The sequence below is a fragment of the Rhincodon typus genome, chromosome 12, assembly GCF_021869965.1.
Source record: "Rhincodon typus isolate 14 chromosome 12, sRhiTyp1.1, whole genome shotgun sequence".
Lineage (NCBI taxonomy): Eukaryota > Metazoa > Chordata > Chondrichthyes > Orectolobiformes > Rhincodontidae > Rhincodon > Rhincodon typus.
Window position 1 is genome coordinate 65,073,813 of NC_063343.1, and position 11,767 is coordinate 65,085,579.

Here is an 11,767-nt window from a genome sequence, read left to right on the forward strand (position 1 = left end):
ACAGCATCCACAGTTCTTTCGGTTTTTATTAAGCTTTGAATTTTGTTGTGCTATGACCTGTCTGGAAGCGTCTTTTAAACTATTGTCAATAATTATACCTTGACAGGATATAATGTATTAGTCCCATGCCTTGCACTCTGTCTGCAATCAGTGGGAATGGAGATCATTTGGATACTGAGCCTCAAGTCAACTCTATCTCTATTTAATCTTATCATCAATCAAAGGGAATGGTGGTGTAATGTCACTGAGTTAGTCATTCTGAAGACCAGGTTAATGCTCTGGGATCATGGAATCCAATCTCACTCTCACAGGTGATGGAATTTGAATTCAACTGATAAACAGTCTGGAATTTTAAACTTGTGTCAGTAATTGCAACATGACAATTATCACCGATTATTGCTAAAACCCCTATTGGATCCACTTATATCCTTTAGGGAAGGAAATCTGCTGTTCTTACCTGGACTGGCCTACATGTGACTCCAGACCCATACCAACAAGGTTGACTCTACAACAAACAAAAACAGAAATCAATTGTGAAACTCAGCAGGTCTAGCAATATCTGTGGAGATAGAAACAGAGTTAATGTTTTACGTCTGAGAATGAATCTGCTTCACATTGACTTTGTAACTGCCTCTGAAATGGCCCTAGCTAGCATTCAGCTTAAGGGGTAATTAGGGATGGAAATACAAGTGATGCCCTTAATCCATGATAGAATCAAAAACAAAATTTCACCTGTTATTGCATATGATTAGTACATTTACATTCAATGAAGAAGAACATAACATGCTTTAAACAGTTCATAACAACATAAGGGCTAAGAGCAGGGGTAGGCCATTCAGCCCCTCAGGCCTGCTCCATCATTTAATACGATCATGACTGATCTCATCTTGGCCTCCCTCCACTTTCCCGCCCACACTCCATGACCCTTCAGCCCATCACTAATGAAAAATCTATCTCCTCCTTAAATTAATTCAGTTTCACAGCATCCACCACACTCTGAGGTAGTGAATTCCACAAATTCATGATCCTTTGAGGAAAATAATTTCCTCTCATCTTTGATTTATATCTGCTACACCTGATCCTAAAACTATGGCCTCTCTGTCCCACAGGGAAACATCCCTTATACATCTACTTTGTCAATCCCCTTTAGTTTTATATTCTTTATTAATTCATTCACGGGATGAGGGCATCGCTGGCTAGGCCAGCATTTATTGCCCATCCCTAATTGCCCAGAGGGAAGCTAAGAGTCAACCACATTGCCATTGGTCTGGAGTCACATGTAGGCCAGACCAGGTAAGGATGGCAGTTTCCTTCCCTAAAGTACAATACTTAACCAGATGGGTTTTTACGACAATCAACAATGGTCATAATTAGACTCTTAATTCCAGATTTTGAATTCAAATTCCACCAGTGGCCATAGCAGGATTCAAACCTGGGTCCCCAGAACATTAGCTGCGTTTCTGGATTAACAGTCTAGTGATAAAGCCACTAGGCCATCACCTCCTTTAAATCCTTTAACAAGGTTCTATTGGAGGGCGAGTCTGGTTTCCAGCTCCAATAGCGTATATTAAAGCTGGTGCAGTTAAAAAAGCTCGTAGTTGGATCTTGGGATCGAACTGTCAGCCCACCGCGAGGTGAGCTACCGCCTGTCCCAGCCCCTGCCTCTCGGTGCTCCCTTGATGCTCTTAGCAGTGTGTCCTGGGGGTCCGAAGCGTTTACTTTGAAAATCCCCTTTAGTATATTATATTCAACTAAATCGCCTCTCATTCTTTAAAAGGTACATTTTATACGTTTTGTGAATAAGTATTTTTCTTTGGAAACGAGCCTTGTCAGTCCATCAGATTCGGCTGCCTGCTGATTTAACCAGCCTAGCCCTCAGTGCAAGTCTTTAGTAGAGTGTATGAGGGTATCACAGTGGCTTTCTAATTAACACAGAGCCTAAGTTAACCTTGGCTCCTAAACCCACTGGGAATCAACCTTTTGTGACACACGGTGAAACGGTGATTTATTTTTTTCCCTTCCCACACCTCCCAGGTCCACAACCTTTAATTATACGCAGCGACACATGAAACATCACAATGAAGCAATCAGCGGAAGAATGCAAAGAGATGTTATGGTGCTACAAACTATAAAGGCTGCGCTACATTTTTAACACGGTTCCCATTTGCAGAGGCTTCTGAATGGTTGATCAGATTTTCAGTCACATTCCACCGAGCTGTTATCCGGAAGAAAGAAAGCTTATCGGGGTCAATTCTTTCAGCATACTCGCCATTTCTATAAAAAAACAAATAAATCATTGCTATAGACACAACATTGTGATTGTTCTACAACGAACCACAAATATGCTATTAGCGTTGACTCATGGATCAGAGCAGGAATGTTGGCTTTGCTCAGAGATAACGCTCCTAGCTCTGAAATGAAAGTTGCTGGGTGTAAGAACAACATTGTAAACACTAACTGCACAATTCTAGGTTGACAGTGAGAGGCTGAGGGATCGCTAAGCTGCTCTTTCAAGCGGACACAATAGTAGGGCTTTGTGGTGCAGTGGTAGTGTCCCTACCTCTGGGCTAGGAGCACTTGTGTTCAAGTCCCACTTATAGAGTCATACACTTCGCTCTAGAAGTGTGTTGCATATATGTCTGAGCAGATTGATTACAAATTCCTGCAGGACAATGGCACCATCCCACCTTCTGGGCTAGGAGGTGCACAGACCATTGAGTATAGGACTTGGGATGTCATGTTGCGGTTGTAAGGACATTGGTGAAGGCACTTTTGGAATACTGTGTACAGTTCTGCTCTAGGAAGGATTTTATTAAATTGGAGAGGGTGCAGAAGAGATTTACAAGGATGTTACTGGGATAGGAGGGTTTGAGTTATAAAGAGAGTCTGGATCGGCTGGGATTTTTTTCAATGGAGTGTGGGAGGTTGAAGGGAGGTTTATAAAATCATGAGGGGCATAGATAAGGGGAATAGCAAAGATATTTTCCCCAGGGTAGGGGAGTTCAAAATTAGAGGGCATAATTTTACAGTGAGAGGAGAAAGATTTAAAAGGGACGTGAGGGGCGACTTTTTCACACAGAGGGTGGTTCGTGTGTGGAATAAACTGCCAGAGGAAGTAGTAGATGCAAGTACAGTTAAAACATTTAAAAGACATTTGGACAGGTACATGAATAGGAAAAGTTTGGGGATACGGGCCAAATGCAGGCAAATGGGTCTAGTTCAGTTTGGGAAACTTATTTGACATGGACGAGTTGGAGCGAAGGGTCTGTTTCTGTTGAATGACTCTATGACTTTATGATTCTAAACAGATCGATTGTAAAAAAAAAATGCCAGATCAAGTTAGACAGCCTGTGTCTTCTGAGTATCTTTTTGCTCTGACTCCCAGTATCAACAGTATTTTGCCCTTTCTGTATTATATATTTCATGCATGAGAATTTTATTTTAAAAAAGGAACAAAAGTAAGCCATTTGGCCCTTGAGCCTGCTCTGCTCTCCTAGAAGGTGATGGCTGATCTGATTATGGCCTTTGGTCCACTTTCCTGCCTGTTCCCCATGAACCTTGTCAATCAAAAGTTTGTCTGACTCAGCCTTGAAGCAGATTTAACTACTTTCTGAGGGTAAGAATTATAAAGATTGATGATCCTCTAAGAAAAAAGAAATCGTCCTCAACTCCATTTTAAGTAGGGGACCATTTATTTTGAAAATTTATCCTCAAATTCCAGATTCTCCCATAGGAGGGAAACATCTTCTCAGCAGTTGCTCTGTCAAACCCCTCTGAATCTTGTATGTTTCAATTAGATCATTTCTCATTCTTCTAAATTCCAATGAGTATAGGATCAACCTGCTCAACATTTCCTCAAAGGCCACTTTCATTAGTCACTTTCATCTCCTGGTTTCATTCCCTTCCCTCCCCAGGGATTTAGTTTTTGAACTCAAAACCTTGTTGTAAACAAGCATAAATCATTAAACTTTTTTTTATTGGCCAAGGGTTAAACTATGAGGAGAGGTTTCATACTAAGTTTGAAAGTTCCTGACCAGATGTGGTCGGTTAAAAAAAGCAGGTGTTACTTGAAGCTGAGAAAGTCTAAGCTCACGTATGAATACTCAAAAGGGGGAAATTAAGCCACTGTTTAATTAAGACCCATAGATATGAAAGCAAAGGGAATCCTTTCTGGTGTGAGTATTTTAAAGTAGTGCTCTTTAGATTAATGTTGTTTAGAGGAATGGAGTTTAAAAATACGGAGGTTATGCTGTAACTGTATAGGGTGCTGGTGAGGCCACACTGGAGTACTGCGTACAGTTTTGGTCTCATTACTTGAGAATGTACTGGCACTGGAGCGGGTGCAGGTTCAATAGGTTGATTCCAAAACTGGTGGCTCAGTGGTTAGCACTGCTGCCTCATAGCACCAGGGACCTGGGTTCAATTCCAGCCTCAGGTGACTGTCTGCGTGGAGTTTGCACATTCTCCCCGTGTCTGCGTGGGTTTCCTCTGGGTTCTCTGTTTTCCTCCCACAGTCCAAAGATGGGCAGGTTAGGTGGATTGGCCATGGGAAATTGCCTGTAGTGTTCAGGGACGTGTAGTTTAGGTGGGTTATAGGAGGATGGGTCTGGGTGGGATGCTCTGACGGTCGGTGTGGACTTGTTGGGCCGAAGGGCCTGTTCCCACACTTTAGGATTCTATGATTCTATGAAGTGAGGGTTGGATCATGGGGAGAGATTGAGTAAACAGGGACTACACTCATTGGAATTTAGAAGAACAATGGGGGATCTTATAGAAACATATAAAATTATGTTAATAAGGTTCTGGTTAAAACAAAGTTTTCTGTATATGTATCACTTTTTTGTATCCATGATTGCCATGTAAACATCGTGGATTCATTTATTAACATATAATGAATAGTGTTACTTTAAATTCCAAGTGTGAAGACAGTTCTTGACTTTGCCTTGGCACTGACAATTTGATTGTGATGATACAATGGCTTTAAGAGGTGTAATTTATTTTTTTTTATGAGGAAAGGTTGAGCTGAGTGGTCTCTTTGAAGTCAATATAGCAAACAGGTTGTGAAGCCTTGGGACTTTTGTTTAAAGTTGAAACAATAGGAGCAGCCTGAAAATGTGGGGTCAAGCTCCCACAAAACCAGGGTGTTTTATTTTAGTTTTAGCTTTCTGTAGGTGTGGGGTCCTGGAAGCTGGATGTGGAAGCTTTTATTCCTCTCTGTGTTCTAGCTAAAAGCTGGGGTTCTCTTGCTGCTGCTAGAATTGCATGCGAGAAAATCTATTTTACTGAATTTGCCTTTGCCAAGTGTGAACATAAGAGCATAAGGAGTAGGAGCAGGAGTAGGCCATTCAGCCCTTCAAGCCTGCTCCACAATTCAATAAGGTCAGGACTGATCTTCATGTGGCCTCAGCTCCACTTATCCGCCCTCTCATCATAACCCATAATTCCTTTACTATTCAAAAAATTATCTAACTTAGCTTTAAAAGCATTCAATGAGGAAGCCTCAACTACCTCACTAGGCAGGGAATTCCAAGAATTAACAACACTTTGGTTGAAGACGTTCCTCCTCAATTCAGTCCAAAATCTGCTCCCCCTTATTTTGAGGCTATGCCCCCGAGTTCTAGTTTCACTCATTGTAGAAACAACCTCCCTGCTTCTATCTTTTCTATTCCCTTTATAATTTTATTTGTTTCTATAAGATCCCCCTTCATTCTTCTAAATTCCAATGAATGTAATCCCAGTCTATTCTGCCTGTCCTTATAAGCCAACTCTCTGAACTCTGGAATCAACCTGGTGAATCTCCTCTGCACCCCCTCCAGTGCCAGTACATCCTTTCTCAAGTAAGGAGACCAAAACTGCACACAGTGCTCCAGCTGTGGCCTCACCAGCACCCTATACAGCTGCAACATAACCTCCCTGCTTTTAAACTCCATTCCTCTAGCATTGAAGGACAATGTTCCATTTACATTCTTAATTACCCGTTGTACCTGCAAACTAACCTTCTGTGATTCATGCCCAAGAACACCCAGGTTCCTCTGCACAGCAGCATGCTGCAATTTTTTACTGTTCAAATAATAGTCCCTTTTACTGTTATTCCTACCAAAATGGATGGCTTCACATTTATAACATTGTACTCCATCTACCAGACCTTTGCCCACTCACTTAAACTATCCATATCCCTCTGCAAACTTTCAGAGACCTCTGCACACTTTGATCTACCACTCATCTTAGTGACATCTGCAAACTTTGACACAAGACACATGGCCCCAACCCCAAATCATCTATGTAAATTGTAAACAATTACAGTCCCAACACTGATCCCTGTGGCACACCACTAGTCACTGTTCGCCAACCAGAAAAGCACTCATTTATCCCCACTCTGCTTCCTGTTAGTTAACCAATCCTCGATCCATGCTAATACATTACCTGTCACAACATGCCACTTTTTCTTATGCAGCAGCCTTTTGTGTGGCACCTTGTCAAATGCCTTTTGGAAATCTAGATACACCACATCTACTGGGTGCCCGTTGTTCATCGCACTCGTAATGTCTTCATAGAATTCCAGCAAATTAGTCAAGCATGACCTGCCTTTCATGAACCCATACTGTGTCTGCCCAGTGGAGCAATCTCGATCTAGATGTCTTGCTATTTCTTCCTTGCTATTTCTTCCTTGACAACAGATTCAAGCATTTTTCCCACTACAGAGGTTAAGCTAACCAGCCTATAATTCCCCATCTTTTGTCTATTTCCTTTTTTGAACAATGGCATCACATTGGCTATTTTCCAATCTGCTGGAACTGCCCCAGAGTCCAGTGAATTTTGGAAAATTACCACGAGCACATTTGTTATTTCTTCCACCGTCTTTTTTAGTACCCTGGGATGCATTCCATCAGGGCCAGGGGACTTGTCTAACTTTAGCTCCATTAGCTTGTCCAACACTACCTCTTTCATGATAATAACCATGTGTAGGTCCTCACCTGCCTTAGTCTCTTTGTCATCAATTACTGGCATGTTATTCATGTCCTCCACTGTGAAGACTGACACAAAATACCTGTTCAGTGCCTCAGCTATTTCTTCATTTCCTATTATTAAATCCCCCTTCTCATTCTCTAAAGGATCACTGTTTACCTTAGCCTCTCCTTTTTGTTTTATATATTTACAGAAACTTTTGCTATTTGTCTTTATGTTCTGAGCTATTTTAGTCTCATAATCCATTTTCCTTTTCTTTATCACCATTTCTGTGGCTTTCTGTTGACCTTTAAAGTTTTCCCAATCTTCCAGTTTCCCACTGGTCTTTGCCACTTTATATGCCTTATCTTTCAATTTGATAGCCTCCCTTATTTCCTTAGACATGTGTTTATGGGATGTTACCATATTGGAAGACTTAATTACTAAGAATTAATATATATATTATTTTGTTAAGCATTTCGATAAAGTTACAGTTAAGCCAATTGTTTTATTTTTCTTTTGTCTGTATTTTATGTGTAGTTTAAAAAACAAAGTGTGTTTTGCTGAAAGTTGAGTAATTTGACTGATCGAATTGCATCTGGAAGACGACTTACCTTAAAAATAAGAAAAATTTATGGTCTAGGCTATCTTCTTAATATATTTTGAGGTGGGGGGGTGGGGTCGATCTGGTCCATAAAACATTTTGAACTCAAACTCATTGTATTGAATCAAACCACACAGGAAAAGAATATGGAACCAAACTGGGATTGGGATACTGATCAACTGTGATTTTACTGAAATGAGGAACAGTCTTGAGAGACTGAAGGACTTCCTTTGCTTTCCTTTTGCTGTTAGAATTGGGAAAACTCAAATGCAACAGCACAAACTGTACCACAAAATGCTGCCACAGGATGAAAATCAAAGCAGGAAAAGGAGGGACCTGACACAGTCAAACTGGGGTTATGGGTGATTATTCCTCTGCTCTTCTCTTCACCCCTGTTGTCTCACAATTTCCTTTCCAGTAGCCTCCCATTATCAACTTCAAGCTGTCTAACATCATAATTTCTTTTCTCCTTCTTTGTCTACAAGCCTCTACCTTTAAACACTTCCTGCAGCAAATTTCTCATGCCTCAGGGTGTGGTCAATCCAAACTTCTTGACTTATCTTGATGACAATCACAAACAATCTTTCCTCCTGCAGCGTTCTAAGAACCTTTTCATTTCTTCTTCACTCTCTCCATTTCCCCCACTCTATCCACACCCAACATATACTCCCATGTACCGGAAACCACACACATCCATGCACAGTGTCCTGCCCTTTTCAGACGGAAATAACATATATGGACATTGCAGCCACATTAACTGAACAAAATAGGCAACAGCTTTTCCCTGGTTCTTTCCTCCTGCCTGGTTTACATTGAAATGAAGTTTGGCAATTAACTGTCAGTCATTAGTTAACTTGGACATTCTCCATGTCAATATTTCTTCCAATCAGAATCCACTTGCCCACCAATCAATTCATTCCTCTCATACGGTAAAAATATGTTGCGGCCCTTTATATTGAGATTTCTTACATATTGTCCTGTTGGATACAAGATGAATGTGTCTTTTTTCACCAGTAGTCAAGTCTGTAAATTGTGATTATTGTTTGTGTCCATAACTACCTAAAGTCTCTACAACTATATACCCTCATGTATGTTGAGTGTATGTTGACGTTGATATTATATTAGACACAGTGCAGCCTTAGCTGGAGTATTATACCCAGTCTGGGTGCCACACTTTAGGAAAGGTGTGAATGAATTAGAGAGTGTGGAGGTGCCAAATTTTAGACAAACTGACCCATCTAACTCTTCAGGTGGGAAGAAATAATCCCACATACTGTTTGAGAGAAGAGCAGGAGAGCCTTTCCCAGTGTCCTGGACCAAGATTTAGCCCTTAATCATCATTACTCAAAATGCAGATGATCTGGCCATTACGATATTGCTGTTCATGGGAATCATCCCGTGCACAAAATGGCTGCCATATTTCCTCCACTGCAACAGGGACTTTAAAATTCTTCATCAGCTGTAAAACGCTTTGGGAAATCCTGAGATTGTTAACAGAACTATAGAAATGCAGGCGTAACTGCAGCATTTCAGGATGTCTCCAAGCATAGTGGGTAATGTCCCTATCTCTGAACTGGAGACACTACTCTCAAATCCCACCCCAGGACTGAATGGTCAATGAAATTGCATCATAGCTTTATGAAACCAGTCTAGTATCGACCTGCAAATCCATTTAATGCACTTCAATAGCAGATGGTGAAAGTGGGAGAAGTTCCTCGACACCTGTGCGGTCATAAGAATGCTGGACCTTCTGTCACAGAATCACAGAAGGAGGCCATTCAGCCCATTTCTGTCTGTGCCAGTTCAATTATCTAGTACAATCGCCTGCTGTTTCCCCATATGTCAATCAAATAAATAAACATCCTCTTGATTGCCTCAACTAAACCTGTCTCCACCAGATTCCCAGCCAGTGTGCTCCATTCTCAAACTACCTGCTATGTATGGCACAAATGAACATGCATGTGACATATCACATTGCTGCAGGAACTAGGCCCCCTCAGTGACACACACCACCACCACCACTTCAACTGTTCAGATCCATTGAACAAAGGAATTTTGTCTTCAAGGTAAGGTGTGAGCTACCAGGAGCAGTAGGCTAGTGCATAGAGCGAGGGGTTTGGAGTCATTGTTACCCCTGACTCCATCCTCAACCATTAGCCATAAGAGACATGGGATAGTGATCTGGAGAGACAGCCTGTGATGTGTTTCTGCTCCTTATTCCAGATGGCCAGGCTGAGAAAAAAACAAGAAAAGTATCTGCTTTATTCCTTATGACTACAGCAGTTGTCCCCCCATACTGAGGGCTGGGTGAAGGTGAGCTGTAAATGAAGGTGATAAAGATAGGAGTACAAGAGGAATTTGGGGATTTGGGCAGCCTGCCTACTCTACAGGTACACTCCAGAACGTAACAGAGAAAAAATGTTGTGTGGGAGTGTGAACCCACAGCTACATGATCTGTTCACATTGCACCCAGATCAAGGATTCAGAGTTTCATACGTGCAGAGCCGTGTGTGTTTGCTAAGCGACTGCTATACTTAGAAAAGAACTGGCAAGAGAGGGAGCTGTTTATATCTCTAAAGCTCGTGTGGCAAATTACTGAAGTACTTTTAAATCTGAAGTTGGTTTTGGCACTAACTGTAGTTAGATTGCAAGCAAAGCACTATGCCAGCACGCATTGGCAGGAACCTCCCTAAGGTGCCAACAGATGTTAAACTCTGAAGAGACTGAACTGGAATAATTGCAGCTGCAGTTGCCATGTAGCTCTAGCCAAGGTGCAGTGTTCATTTTAAATGCAAGACTTAGCCCTTCACCTGCTAGGCAGCAATTTGTTCCATTATCCAGACGTGCCTTGTCACACAAAACTGGATCAGGGGCTTGACTGGTCACCTGTAACAATTTGTTCATCATCAACATTCTTAGTTTAGGAAATATCAGTTCATGTGTCAGTTCAATCAGAAAGCCAATAGGATGTTATTGTTTATCGCCTCAGGAAGTGAATACAATAGTATAGAGGATATTCTTACACCTTAAGACCATTAGACATGTGAGCAGAAGTAGGCCATTTAGCCCATTGGGTCTGCTCTGCCATTCAACAAGATCATGGATGATCTGATCATCCTCAACGTCAATTACTTGCTTCTCTTACTGCTTATAAATCTACCTCAGCCCTGAATATACTTAATGACCCAACCTTGACGGCCCTCTGCAGTAAACAATTCGACAGATTCATTACCTTTTGAGAGTCACAGAGGTCCACAGCATGGAAACAGGCCCTTCAGCCCAACTTGCCCATACCACCCAGTTTTCACAATTTAAACTAGTCCCATTTGTCTGCGTTTGGTCCATATCCTTCCTTACCTACCCCAGAGAAGAAATTCCTATTCAGCTCTATTTTAAAGGTGTGACCCTTTATGCTGAGATTATGCCTTCTGGTCCTGGACTCTCCCACAACAAGAACAACGTTTTCGCATCTACCCCCTCTTATCCTCTAAAAATCTTGAATGGTTCATAAAGTCACCTGTCATTTGTCCAAACTCAAATGAGTACAAGCCCAGTGTATTCAACCTCTTCGAATAAGGTAGCCCCTCTAGGTGTCAGCTGAGTGAACCTTCTCTAGCCTACCGCCAATGCCGGTATATCCTTCCTCAGACTAGGGGCCCAAAACTGTTCACAGTATTCCAGCTGTGGTCTGACTAGGGTTTTGCATGGTTTTACCAAAACTTCCCTACTTTTATACTCCATTCCCTTTAAAATAAAGACTAAAATTCCATTTGCCTGCTGCTGAACTTGGATGCAAACATTTTGTGATTTGTGGACAAAGACCCTCAAATCTCTCTGTTCTGTAACTTTTGGCGATGTTCCTCCATTCTTCAGTTATACAAGGCGTTGGTGAGACCACATCTCAAATATTGTCGCAGAATTGGCCTCCTTACTCCAGGAAAGATCTAAATATGTTGTAAGTAGTGCGGAGAAGGTTCACTAATAGGTCGAATAGATGGGGTTACCATATGAAGAAAGGTTGTTTAAGCTAATCCTGTATCCGTTGGACCATTGAAGACTAACAGGTGACTTAATTGAAACTTAAAGTACTGACGAGTCTTAACTGAGATGACATGGAGAGATAGTAGGAACTGCAGATGCTGGAGAATCCGAGACAACAAGGTGCAGAGCTGGATGAACACAGCAGGCCAAGCAGCATCATAGGAGCAGGAAGGCTGA

The 11,767-nt window shown here is 41.6% G+C and overlaps 1 protein-coding gene across 1 annotated transcript in view; it reads right to left on the reverse strand.

Annotated features, from left to right (window-relative positions):
- Nucleotides 1–11,767, reverse strand: part of ndst1b (N-deacetylase/N-sulfotransferase (heparan glucosaminyl) 1b) — a 331,224-nt gene that overhangs the window by 311,299 nt on the left and 8,158 nt on the right. Inside the window, exons 3-4 of the mRNA XM_048603490.1 lie at nucleotides 2,145–2,274; nucleotides 458–505 (exon numbers count right to left, since the gene is read on the reverse strand). The gene's annotated coding sequence lies outside the window, so the exon portion shown is untranslated. The remainder of the gene's footprint in view (nucleotides 1–457; nucleotides 506–2,144; nucleotides 2,275–11,767) is intronic.